We start from the raw sequence: 13,819 nt of genomic DNA on the forward strand, positions 1-13,819 counted from the left end.
AGGATTGACTGAAATGTGAAAAACATCTTTGTTGGTCCTCTTTGAGCCTGGCTATGGTTCTCCCTGCCTCTCTTCTTTGAATCAGTGGGCCATCTCCTTTTCACCTTCCATATCTTCTCCCCGTTTGCTTACGTCTTTGCCTCCACACTCTCTCTTCTTGTTCCGTGGTGCTAGGTCCTTGCAGCCCTGGAAGGATTTCCTCCCCTCCCCACCGTTATCCTTCCCTTCTCAGCCCACAGGCCACCCTACCCCAGAGTCCTTGGCAGTAGGCTCTTTTCAACTTCAAGGCAAACATGATGAAACAGAAGCACAGTAGCTTCTGGAGGCAAAGAATTTTTTTTTTTAATTTGGGGGTGGTCAAGTTCAAGGCCTCTAAAACTGACAGAGATAATGAGGAAGGAAGTGGGGACGTGAGGGAGGGAGGTTCACCTTAGCTTCTCTGTGTGTGGGTTTCATTGCATGAATTCTCCTGTTAGCAGAATGATGAGACAATATCTGGGCATCTACTTATATAAGTGCTAAGCTAAGGCTCATGTGCATGAGCACAAGAGACCCCCAAAGTTAGGACCTCTGTTACTTGGGTGATCAGACTGAGGGCTCTAATTCTACCAAAGAATCATTCATTAGCCATGTGACCTTTGGACTTGCATTTCCTCATCTTTGAACATCGCAGGGATAATAATATCTACTTCACAGGGTTTTTGTGAAGCATAAATGAGATAATGCCTGTGAAATCCTCTAGTACAGAAATTATTGCCAGCTAACAGTCAATAAATATTCATTGAAATGATATCTGAGTCATTTCCCCTGTGAAGACTTTGCTGACCTCTTACTCCCAGGAGAAGTGACCACCCCCTCCTAGTATACCCCTTATACCCTGTTTATGCCCCTTTGTTAGAACCTATAACACAGTTTTTTCACCTCTCAGCCCTCACCTGCCCTGCTCCTCACCACTCTCTGGCTCTTAGCATCTCCAGGACAGTGGCAGTCTTACTCGTCTTTGTCCTCCCAGGGCCTAGTACAGTGACTCGCTCAGGGAGACGCCTTATAAGTAGTTGCTGAATTGATTTGAAACAGTGGGGGTTTCTGAGCACAAGCCCCTCAGGCCAGGATTGTTTTGAATATATCATGCCAGTTGCTGCCTCCTTGTATTTATTAAGATCGATGGCAAAACCCGTTGAAAGGCATCTGGCTCTCAGAGCCCCAGGAGATTCTGTCGGCTCTGGTCCACTCCAGGCAGACGGGCCTTATTTAGAGACATCGAACTGTTTACTATGCTGGCAGTGCCCAGGCTTGCTTCCTGCCCAAGCTGGGGCAGTTTGCCACTCAATGCTGTCATATTGTTGAAATGATGAAGGCTCAACTGAAGGCTCACGCAGCTCTCCAATACTGCCAAAGGGATGTCTCATGGGCTCATTTTCCCTGGGGACAGTCTCCTCCGGTTACAACCAGAGTCTTTCAAAGGTTTCATGGTTGGTCCCATCTGGATGTGATGGGTGGGAGTGCAGCCCAAGGAGTCACATCTGGACAGGAAGAGTCCTGGGGCCTGGAAATGCCAGAAGCTGTTCCACAGGACATCGTCAGGATGGAGTACGGTGAGCTAGCTCCCTACATACGAACCTTCAAGTTGTGAACGTTCAAAGATGTGAACATGCCCCTGCATGCCAAATGTTGTACTATGCTACTGTACCTTGCAAGGTACTGTGCTGTAAGATTAAAAATGTTTTATTTTTTGTTTGTTTTTATGTATTATTGTGTAAAAATACTATAAGCCTATTATAGTACAGTACTATATATTCTGTTAGTTGGGTAACTAGGCTAACTCTGTTGGATTTGTAAACAAGTGTGTAGGGGACTTACTGTACTACCAATACTGTGACTCAGGAAACAGTCAGTGGTGTGCCCAATCTGAGGGTGACATGGAAACCGAATAGAAGAATGAGCTGCTAAGACATAGTTGGGAATTGCTAAAAGAGGTTACAAGAGAAAGTGGGAAACTGGTTGAATGGTTCAGTTCAGTTGCTCAGTCATGTCCGACTCTTTGAGATCCCATGGACTGCAGCACACCAGGCCTCCCTGTCCATCACCAACTCCCAGAGTTTACCCAAACTCATTTCCATTGAGTCAGTGATGCCATCCAACCATCTTATCCTCAGTCATCCCCTTCTCCTCCTGCCTTCAATCTTTCCCAGCATCAGGGTCTTTTCAAATGACTCATCTCTTTGCATCAGGTGGCCAAAGTATTGGAGTTTCACCTTCAACATCAGTCCTTCCAATGAATATTCAGGACTGATTTCCTTTAGGGTGGACTGGTTGGATCTCCTTGCAGTCCAAGGGACTCTCAAGAGTCTTCTCCAACACCACAGTTCAAAAGCATCAATTCTTTGGCACTCAGCTTTCTATATAGTCCAACTCTCACATCCATACATGACCACTGGAAAAACCACAGCTTTGACTAGATGAACCTTTGTTGACAAAGTAATGTCTCTGCTTTCTAATATGCTGTCTAGGTTGGTCATAACTTTTCTTCCAAGGAGCAAGTGTCTTTTAATTTCACGGCTGCAATCACCATCTGCAGTGATTTTGGAGCCCCAAAAAATAAAGTCAGCCACTGTTTCCACTGTTTCCCCATCTATTTGCCACGAAGTGACGGAACCGGATGCCATGATCTTAGTTTTCTGAATGTTGAGCTTTAAGCCAACTTTTTCACTCTTCTCTTTCACTTTCATCAAGAGGCTCTTTAGTTCTTCACTTTCTGCCATAAGGGTGGTGTCATCTGCATATCTGAGGTTATTGATATTTCTCCTGACAATCTTGATTCCAGCTTGTGCTTCTTCCAGCCCAGCATTTCTCATGATGTACTCTGCATATAAGTTAAATAAGCAGGGTGACAATATACAGCCTTGATGTACTCCTTTTCCTGTTTGGAACCAGTCTGTTGTTCCATGTCTAGTGCCACTTCCTATATGCTTCTGTGGTTTGCTAGAATTTGGGGGCCTTTCCTTATATTGAGTGGAGTAGGAGTAGGAAATGGCAACCTACTCCTGTATTCTAGCCTGGAAAATCCCACGGATAGAGAGCCTAGTGGGCTACAGTCCACGGGGTCACAGAGTTGGACACGACTGAGTGACTGAGCATGCAGCATGCTCCTCATACCAAGACTGAGAGCAGGATAGGGTTGCAGGTACACCACTGCCAGATATACACAGAGCCCAGGCCTCATGCCACAGATGACATTCTGTTTATGGCTAATCTCTGAGTCACTGTCCAGAGTTTCAAGGGGCTATAGCTGCCAAGGGCTGACCCCATCCTTGTGCAGGGAACTAGAATACAGAAGAAACCCTTAAAAGTGTCTAGGGGAACTTCTAGATACCAACACATGCCACTGTCTTATGCAAACCTGTGTAGATAGAGGTTTTATAGCCTATGGTCCTAGGAAGCTATATTCATGGTCTGTCAGTGTTGAGTTGGGCCCTTTGCTTCCTGACTTTTCCCTGTACTGCAGTTAATAGGGCCTTAATAAAACTAAAGAGATTTCATATCTGGAACCCCAGCCCTCGTTCCCTTCATTAAATGCTCATTTTCTGAGGACCTCTCAAGAACCAGGCACCAAGAGGGAATGATACTTGCATGCGCTTCTATCTTCTTGCTCCAGAGATTATCACTAACGCCATGCAAGGAAGTAAGGGGACCATATCAAAGGCAGACACTTTTGTGAATCTTTGATGTGGGAGTTACTGCTAGGAGCAGTGAGGTGATGGATAGAGGAATGCATGGAGTGTGAGCTGCACACTCTTTTGTGGGGAAGGGGTTCTGTAGAGCATAATAAATGACAGGAGTCATTCTGGGTCAGAGGCTCCCCTAAAACAGCCTTGAATATAGCTACACACCAAGGGAAGCCTACATGTCAGACTAGTTAATATAGGTCGTGCAGAGTAGAGGTTTCCTCTGCAAGTGTTCCAGGTGAGAGGGCTGCTCAAACTCATCAGAAGGGAAGCCCAGTGTTGACTGGGGGACCATGGAGAGCTGCTGTCGAGGCCACTCTTTGTGACTCTTCATCTGGCGTGCTCTCACTTCAGAGAGGCAAACAACACATCGATTTTCCTCTGGAGTGGTTCCTCAGTGACTGAGTCAGCAGCTGAGGCTGCCAGCACCACAAAGCAGTCTAGATCAGGATGGTGGAGGTGGGCATGTGGCATGTTAAGTACACACTCCATTCTGTGTATGCTGGTTTTTAAAAACAAATAGCATGAACTTCTGTAGAAACTGTGTAAGTGTGTGTGTGTGGCAGGGAGGGGAGGTGTGCACCTATCAGAGGAAATGTGCTACATTTTGCAGACCTGCAACGTTTCTATCAAAACCATTTCTATCAAAGCTTCAAAAATCAATGCGGGGTCTCAGGGCCCTGTGACCTCGTCACCTAGAAATGGTGGACACTGGCTGTGTCTGGCAGGATTGTGGCTGGGTGGCCCCCAGAGCCAAGAGGCACCCTGGACTGGACAGGTCAGGAGGGACCTATGGCCTTTTCCTTTTTCTCATGGCAGTGGGCCACCCTGAGACCATGTGGATCGGGGTTTGGTGTTCTGGGAAGAAACTTACCCTCTGCCAGTGATGGGCCTGGAGCCTGCCCTGTGGGCACTGGCTCCTCATACTTCGAGAAGTTCAACTTACCCTAAACTTAGAGGGTAAACTGCCATCCCTAGAAGGCTACCACTACTTCTACCTTTATGCCTGCCTCCTCCTCTGAAATCAGCTCCCCTCCACCTTTAACTACCATGACTGCTACTCCTGCCACCCTATCACCTCCACTCCTGCTCCACCAGCACTCATCTCCAGCCACCATTAGTGTCATTTGTCCCTCCTCTACCCCCACCACCTCCTCTACTACTGTTGTCACCATCATCCCCACCACTGCCGTCAGGATCACACTGTCCTGCGTGACCAGCACGGTCACCACCATTACCAAAACCAAACCGCTTCGTGACCACACCCACCATATAGGCTGGGTGTTTACAGGGTAAGCCTGTGCACCATTGGGGCCACACCCCACTTGTTAGTATTTCTTATAATTCTTCCCTTTGTAAAAATTCTTACATTCTATAAATCTCCAAGCACAGACTAGAAAATGTCTAGTGACTAGAACTTTGATGAGTCAGGGATTTGGATTAAATGATCAACCAATTCTTCTCCAGCTCCGAGATTCTTTGGTAGGGGTGTGTGTCTGTCTGATTATGTGTGTAACACTCATCCATACCCATAGGCATTGAGGTGGCCAATTCAGCCTTGTGTTCATCCATCTTTCCAGGAGAATTTCTGACAGAGCCTAGATTTAGACAGGCATGATGACCACCGTACATGTGTAAGCCCCACTAAGTTCATGCCATTCGATACTGCCTTATAAACCAGTGATGTGTCCTGGGAACTCTGGTTCATGGGAAAGCTTGGGGGCTGCAAGGCATACAGGAAGAGTCAACATGGAGAATTGGAAAAGACTGGTGTTAAAGATTTTTGAGGCCTCCTAGTCACTGAATGACCTTAGGTAAATCACCTTTCTCTCTCTCAGCTTCAACTTCCTCTCCCTGTAAATGGGGGTGATTTTACCCACGTCCTGGTATAATTGAAGGGGTTAAAAGAAAAGATAACACATGATAGTACCTGATGCCAGGCTGGAACACAAGGGTGTTGGCTCCTACCACCACTCCCCCAGGGCTCTGACTCCCTGCAGCCCTCCGTCAGTTGGGGAGCACCATCCTTGGTCCTGTCCTCTGAGATAGTGGGCTTCCTGTTCCCACTTCCATCTCAAATGGCTCTGAAGAAAGAACACAGTGATCTTATAAAATGTCACTGAGTCAGAAGCTCTGCAGCTTTGCCAGCAGTCTGGGGGAGAGGACTTCAGAGCAGCTACAGGGAGAGAGAGAGAGAGGACACAGTCCTGGGCTGAGCTCCTGCTGCAGATGGACACCAGGGCTTCCGTCTTTCTGCTCCTTTAATGTGGAAACATCACACACCACACACACACAGGCCAATCTCACTGTGGGGGCAGAGGACAAGGGCCAGCAGGGAATGGGATCAGAGCCCCTGAAAGCCAGAACTGGTGCCTGCAGGGTTTGACAGATGCATTTGTCCAAATGACAGTCCGGGTGGTGCCTTCCGCCACAGCCTCAGCCCCGAGCATGAAGATGAACAGGCTGACAGCCTCCCTGCCAGGTCTCCTCAGCGGGTTTTGCTGCTCCACTTCTCTCTCTTCTGACTGTGTCTCCCACCAGCCTTTAGCCCAGGTCTCTCTCTCTCCTTCCCCTTGGCCTCAGCAATAAGGACTGGCGGGTCAGGGGGCCGTGTAAGCTCAGGATGGGGCTGGGGAGCCTTGACAGATGATGGCTTGGTGACAGTGACTTCACCTCTGTCCCAGCTGCTGGCATTGTCCTCGAAAGCCCAGGGTCAGCTCCCAGAAGCTGAGCCAGAGAGCCAGTTGGGTCTGCATCTTCCACAGTCATGGTGCTTCCTGTAAAGTACATTTTTATTTTCTTCTTAGTTTACAAGACCCTTCATGGGAATAAATTCCAACCAAATTTTGGGGTCCACATGTTGGCATCCAATGGAAGTAGAGACTTCACTAAAACCCTGAGCCCGGGGCCTTGACCTCTACTCTGCCACATAAGGCTAAATGACTTTGGGGAAGTGACTTATCTTCTTTCTTTATGCCTTTCTACCTTAATCTGTAAAAATAGTAATAAATAATGATATCTGTTAGAGAGTTGGGAATTTAAATGAGATTATTTAAATGAGAGTTATTTTCTGGCATTTGAAGATTTCCCGGTGTTCTACAAATGTTACCTAATGCTGCTCTTACTACAACTGCCTCTATCACTGCAATTATTGTCACTACCAGTAAAGCTTGTTGGAAGAGTTAGCCCCAGTCTCAAAGTTGGAATCAGCTTTAGTTACCATTTAATTCACACCTACTATGTGAATACTCCATTGGGTACCTTTGCTGACATTAACAAGTGTGACCATCACAATTAGATTGTGCAGTAGGTCATACCATTTCCCCCCCATTTAATGAGAAGCTTCAGCAATAGCGTGGAGTTGGGGGTGGTTTCTTAAGGTCCCAAGGACAATGAGAGTAGGGAAGGGAACTTTGCATATTCTTGATCCAGGCATTTATCTAGTTATTTATGACTTGCTTCCATACAAAGAAGAGCTGAGGTCATGTGCCAGGCAGCAGAGTACCCTAGAAAGTATCAGTACAAAAGCATCAACACTCGTGAGCCCTGGGTTGGAAACCCAGCTCCATCACTTACTAGTGAAATGACTTGGGAATGTTATATAAAAATCCCACTGCTGGGCATACACACTGAGGAAACCAGAAGGGAAAGAGACACGTGTACCCCAATGTTCATCGCAGCACTGTTTATAATAGCCAGGACATGGAAGCAACCTAGATGTCCATCAGCAGATGAATGGATAAGAAAGCTATGGTACATATACACAATGGAGTACTACTCAGCCATTAAAAAGAATACATTTGAATCAGTTCTAATGAGGTGGATGAAACTGGAGCCTATTATACAGAGTGAAGTAAGCCAGAAAGAAAAACACCAATATGGTATACTAACGCATATATATGGAATTTAGAAAGATGGTAACAATAACCCTGTATACGAGACAGCAAAAGAGACACTATGTATAGAACAGTCTTTTAGACTCTGGGAGAGGGAGAGGGTGGGATGATTTGGGAGAATGGCATTGAAACATGTATAATATCATATATGAAACGAGTCGCCAGTCCAGGTTCGATGTACGATACTGGATGCTTGGGGCTGGTGCACTGGGATGACCCAGAGGGATGGTACTGGGAGGGAGGAGGGAGGAGGGTTCAGGGTGGGGAACACATGTATACCTGTGGTGGATTCATTTTGATATATGGCAAAACCAATACAGTACTGTAAAGTTAAAAAATAAAATAAAACTAAAGAGGATAAGAAACTAAAAAAAAAAACAAAACCTCTATGAGCTTCAGTTTTCCCCACCCATTGAATCTGATCTGCAGCCTGAGAGACAGTCATTAATATCCCCACATTTCTGTTGAGCAAATCAAGATTCAGAGACATTGATCTTTTACAAAGTTTCCAAAACTATTAGATAAGTAAAAAACAGAGCTGGATACTGGCTCCAATCTGAAATCTGATCTGATTTCAAATTCCAAATTATTCTGAGCTATCTAAATTTGTGCCCTTCCCAAGCACAAAGCTGGGATTCAAACACAGTACAGTTCTTCCTGTTACTGACATTTTTCTAGGGGCATTGGACTTAAAGGGAAGACATACCAGACATGCTAATTCCACCATTTGCACTCAATGCTCCCAATGACTAAGTATCTCAAGCCCTTCTTTCAAAAATAATTAAAACTTACACTGCCTTCCAAACGAAGAAGGAGAAGATGGGCTAGTGGAAAGTGAGGCAGCCCGGATTGTAGATTCAGCTCCTGGTTTGCTTTTCCTTCATCCCCCATTCCATGTACCACTGGAGTCTGACATCTGCCCCAACACACCATGGGAAAACACTCTCCCAAGATCATCAGAGATCTGGTGGTCAATCTCACAGGCCTTTAAAATTTTTCTTTTCCATCATGTAGTACCAAATATACACAAACAAGCTGCTACACAAAGGCACCGTGGGAGATGATTCAAGGTTTAAAAGGTGCCAGGCCTCAAACAGAGTATACAGTCTGTGGTGGGGAATGGCGAGAAGAAAAATAAGCAGAATGCCAAGCAAAGCAGGAGACACAGAAGCACAGACAGCTCTGGATGTGAGCCTCACCTCTCCTCCTCCCATCTCCTGCTCCTCAGCCTTCCCTTCCTCTCTGCATGCTCCCTCCACTCCCACAAATGGAGCTCCCTGCCCTCCACCACCCCCAACACCCACTTCCCATCCAGCATCTCCCTGATTACACCCTGATCACTCAGTGACCACTCTGACGACCTTCAAAACCAGCACGTTCAAAGCCACACTCAGTGTTTCTGCCACCACCAGCCGTTTACTGGTGAAATGCAGAAAAATTCACCCTTAACACCTTTCTCTCCCTCATCCCCCAAATTTAATCAGTCTCCCAAATCCTTTCAAATCTTCCTCCTGGATATCCCTTGAACACAGCTGCTTTTCTCATCTCTACAGTCACTTGTTTAATTCAGACCACCTGCCTCTTGCCTGGAGTGTTCAGTCAGCTGATCACCTTCAGCTCCTCAGCCCATCTCTCATCTGCTGCCCACACTTTATCAAAGTGATCTTTGTAACGGCAAAAGTTGATCTTGTACGTTCCATGTTAAAAATCCCCATTGTCTTCAGGATAAAAATCCAAACTCTTATGCCTGGACTGCAATGCTGTTCCAGGCCTGATCCCGTCTTCTCTCTCATCTCTTTTCGTCTGCCACTCCACCACCTAATATGGTCCATAATTTGAGTGACTGAATACTGTTTCATCTGAACCAGAGTACTTATGAGAGTGAAAAGAGGCCCTAGTCATAATTAACCTGAGGCACACTGGTATTCCCCAGGGTGAACTGATACATTTGGTCATCCAACCCATAATGGCCATCTCAGATGCCAAATCTACATAAATTTTTCTCTCTTCTGTGGAGCTAATGGGCAACTTCTCTGTGTCCCTTGGCTCCAAGCTCTTCTTTGCAATCCAAGCCTAAGTTATAGGCCCTGACCAGCCTCCAGACTGGTTGGCCACCCTTAAGTCAGGGAACCAGGATGGTCTCATCAGGGATGTCAGTGGGTGTTGCCTCAGGGCATGGCACAGGGCCACTCACATATTCATAGCCACTCACTGCAGCCAGGCCTGTGGGTGGGGACTCCCTTAGAAGTGCCTGGGGAGGAGAGGGAGAAGAGGGGGAGGAAGAAAAGGGACCAAGATCGGGGAGATACGAATCCCTGGTTCCAGCTGTTCGTGAAGGCCATCCATTTCCCTGTTCTTTATTCAGTTTGGTGATTTAGAGGTTTGGGTTGGTTTTCTGCCATTTCACAACAGACTCTTGACTATGTGGAACCACCATGGATAGGTCAGACCCTTCTTCCCCAAGACCTACATCACATATTGGAAGACAACTCCTGGGTCCCCTGCCCCTGGGTCATTCCTGCTCGGCAGCACAGCACAATCCACTGCACTCTATGCATCCCTAGAGATCAGAAGAGCCCATCAGAAGCCACCTAGAGCTTTGCTTTTCCTTTACTGTTGGGCTTCTCTGTAAGGTTTCCTTTGAACAAAAGATTCTGCAGTTTTAAAATACTTGAAGATGATTGCCCTGACTTTTCGAGCAGAATCCATGTTGGGTTCATTGTTCTATCATCGGTGTTACAATAGACCACGCATACAGTGGCATCAATAAATGCTAGACAAATGAATACATTATTGGGATCAAGTTGCTTTACTACCTGCTCTCCTCTGAAGGCACTGTCCTCTGAGTTACCTGGCCCTGTCATCTTCCAAACTTTAAAAACACCCTCCCCGTCCTTGGGAACATTTCTCTGGAGGTGACAGGCCTAGACTGGACCCCACCAAGTTCCCACCCACCCTGTCCTACCTTCCCCAGTGCAGCCAACCCATCAGCTGGCTAACTTGGAGGATGTCCCTTCTCCCCAGCTGAATGTTCTTCCTTCTCCCTTTCAAATCCCGCTGCGCTATTGTTCAGTATTGGAAACAGCAGAAATCACTTCAGAAAGGAAGCCAGCTGGTTCATTAGTCTGATTAAACTCAAGCAATGGGAACTGACTACAGCTCACATGATGAATAGTGTGCCTTCTCCTTAGCCACAGTGAATTTTGAAGTGATTATTAATCTTGGGGCTCAGTCACCCCTCATATCTGCAAAATCATATGGGTCAGAAAGAAAGGAAAGGGCTGCGGCAGATGATGTCAGGGCTTTCCATGCAGGAGGGATGCCGTATCCCCTCTCTCCCATACCGCAGGCCTGGCAAACTCCACAAAGTATGCCAGGCTCCCCAAAGTCTGTCAAAAACACCCGGGTCTTCAGTGACAGTGAAACTTGTCTCTAAAGTTAGATTTTGCTACTTATTAGCTGTGAGATTCGAGGCTCAGATTCTTCACCCGAGAAAGAAAGGTATAAAATATATTTTTAGGGGGCATTGCAAGGACCAGTAACTACTTAAAGCTCCTAATGTAGTCCTTCAGAACATCTGGAGTGACAGGAGTGGGCAGAGGTGAGAAATGAGTCAGAACAAGCTAAGTAGGAACCAAGTCACAAAAGGTCTTAAAAGATGGGGAAAGGAATTCACAATCTTATGTTGAAAGTATTGGGGAAATTGTTAAAAAAAAAAAAAGAAAAGAAAAATCACAGGAGAGTGACATGATCAGATCTGCATTTTGGGAAGCTCTTGGCTTCAGGGCAGTAGGTATGGCTGGATTGGTACTAGATGGGTAGCAGGAAGATGGCTGGGACAGTCGTCCTAGAAGAGAGGATGGGGGTCTAAAGGCAGGGAGTGGAGTCTTAAGGAATCTGCTCTCTGGCAGCAGGTTTGGAAATCAGTGAGAAAGCAAGACAAACAAACTGTCATTGCTGAGGGACTGAAGATGGGAGGGGGCGCTGGAAAGGGAAAGCCCAACCGACCCTGAGGTTTCTGGCTTGGGTGGCTTTGCAGAGAGTGGGAGCCAATCTCTATGGAAAGGACTGCAAATGGAAAAGCAAAATTATGGAACACAAAGAGACAAGCTGAGTCTGAGACATGCTGAGTTGGAGTTAATAGTCTGAATCTTCCATTTAATGCCATAGAATCCAATATTTAGGGGTACACAATTAGACCCTGTCTAAAAAGATCACCTCCCAGGCTCTGTTTTTAGGGAGATGAAGAGCCACATGCAATTCTGTACTTAAACATAATGAAATGTTCTGTTTTAAAAAACAAATTGTGATGGGTGATGAAAAGTGGATACTGTACAATAACATGGAATGGAGGGGATTATGTTGGTGGGAATGTGGACTGGTGTACACTACAGAGAACAGTGTGGCAGTTCCTTTAAAAACTAAAAATAGAACTATCATATGACCCAGCAATCCCACTTGTGGGCATATTCCTGGAGAAAACCATAATTCCCAAAGATACATACATCCCAAGGTTCATAGCAGCAGTATTACAATAGCCAGGACACAAAAGCAACCTAAATGTCCATCAACCAAGGAATAGATAAGGAAGATGTGGCACATATATACAATGGAATATTACTCAGCTATAAAAAGGAACAAAATTGTGCCATTTTCAGAGATGTGGATGAACCTGGAGACTGTCACGCACAGAAAAGTAAGTCATAAAGAGAAAAACAAATATTGTATATTAACAGGCTTCCCTGGTAGTTCAGTTGGTAAAGAATCTGCCTGCAATGCAGGAGACTCCGATTCGATTCCTGGGTTGGGAAGATCTGCTGGAGAAGGGATAGGCCTACATGTATGTGGAATCCAGAAAAATGGTACAGATGAACCTGGAAAAGTAGAAATAGAGACACAGACATAGAGAACAAATGTATGGCCACCAAGAGGGGAAAGGTGGGGTGGGATGAATTGGAAGATTGGGACTAATACATATACACTAGTATATGTAAAACAGATAACTCATGAGAACCTAAAAATAAAATAAAAATAAATTCAAGTGGGAAAACAATAAATGAATAGGAGAGAAAAAAAAATGGACCTCAAATGTGCCTTCAGAAGGTGGGTCATGTGATGGAAAAAGCACAGGTTTTAGAGACTCACAGTCTCAGGTTCAAACCCCAGGTGTAAGCGTGGCTGTGTGACACTGACCGAGTCATGCAGGCCCTCTGAAGCTGTTTCTTCAGCTGTGAAATGTATGGTAGAATAATAACTTCTTTGCGTGGCCCAGCAAGGGGAGCGGTACAGGGAAGGCAATGGGTTTGTTTCTGTTGTTTCCACTGTGATTGCCTCCATCACTCTCCTTCCAGCTGTGCTTGGGCTGGTTCTCTCTGCTTCACAACCACAGGGACAACTCTGCATCCCTGTAGGGACCCAGACCTGAGGCACCCTCTCTGATCACAGCCCAGGAGGACACTGACTGCAAGACATCCCCTGGGCACATTTTCACTGAACAAGATCAAGACACCCCTCTTGGTTTGTGAAAAAGTGTGGTTTGGCCTCATTTCCCTGCAGTTTGAAGACATCTGGTGATCATGAGGGCTTCCCTGGTAGTTCAGCCTGTGAAGAATCCACCTGCAATGCAGAAGACCCTGGTTCAATTCCTGGGTCTGGAAGATCCCCTGGAGGAGGGGATGGCAACCCACTCCAGTATTTTTGCCTGGAAAATCCCCATGGACAGAGAGAGCAGCCTGGTGGGCTACAGTCCATTGGGTCACAAAGAGTAGGATACAAGCAGTGAGGTGAAAGGAGCCTGGGTCCCCATGTCTGACAGAACCGTACCTGCCTCCTGCCCACCGCCACTCCAGCTCTGTGACCTTGGGCACCTCATTTAACTCCCAGAGCGTCTGGGTCCTGGCACCCCCCAAAAGGCTGCTGTGAGGATGAAATGACACAACCCATGGGAGAATGCTGGTACACGACGTGGGTTTCCTTCTCTCCCTTCCTTTCTTCTCAATATCTTTGAGACTCTAGACAAGACCAGAAATTAAATATAAAACTGCATAGGGCTAAAAGATATAAATCAATCTCTTAAATGACTATTAAATGTAATTGTCAGCAGAAGAGAACAGAAAAACCAGCAACCAGAATCCAACAAAATAAGCTGACTCTGACTTTGTGGATGGATGGAGAACTGGCTGAGCTCCTATTCTCACC

The sequence above is a fragment of the Bos mutus genome, chromosome 1 (genome assembly GCF_027580195.1).
Source record: "Bos mutus isolate GX-2022 chromosome 1, NWIPB_WYAK_1.1, whole genome shotgun sequence".
NCBI classification, from domain to species: domain Eukaryota; kingdom Metazoa; phylum Chordata; class Mammalia; order Artiodactyla; family Bovidae; genus Bos; species Bos mutus.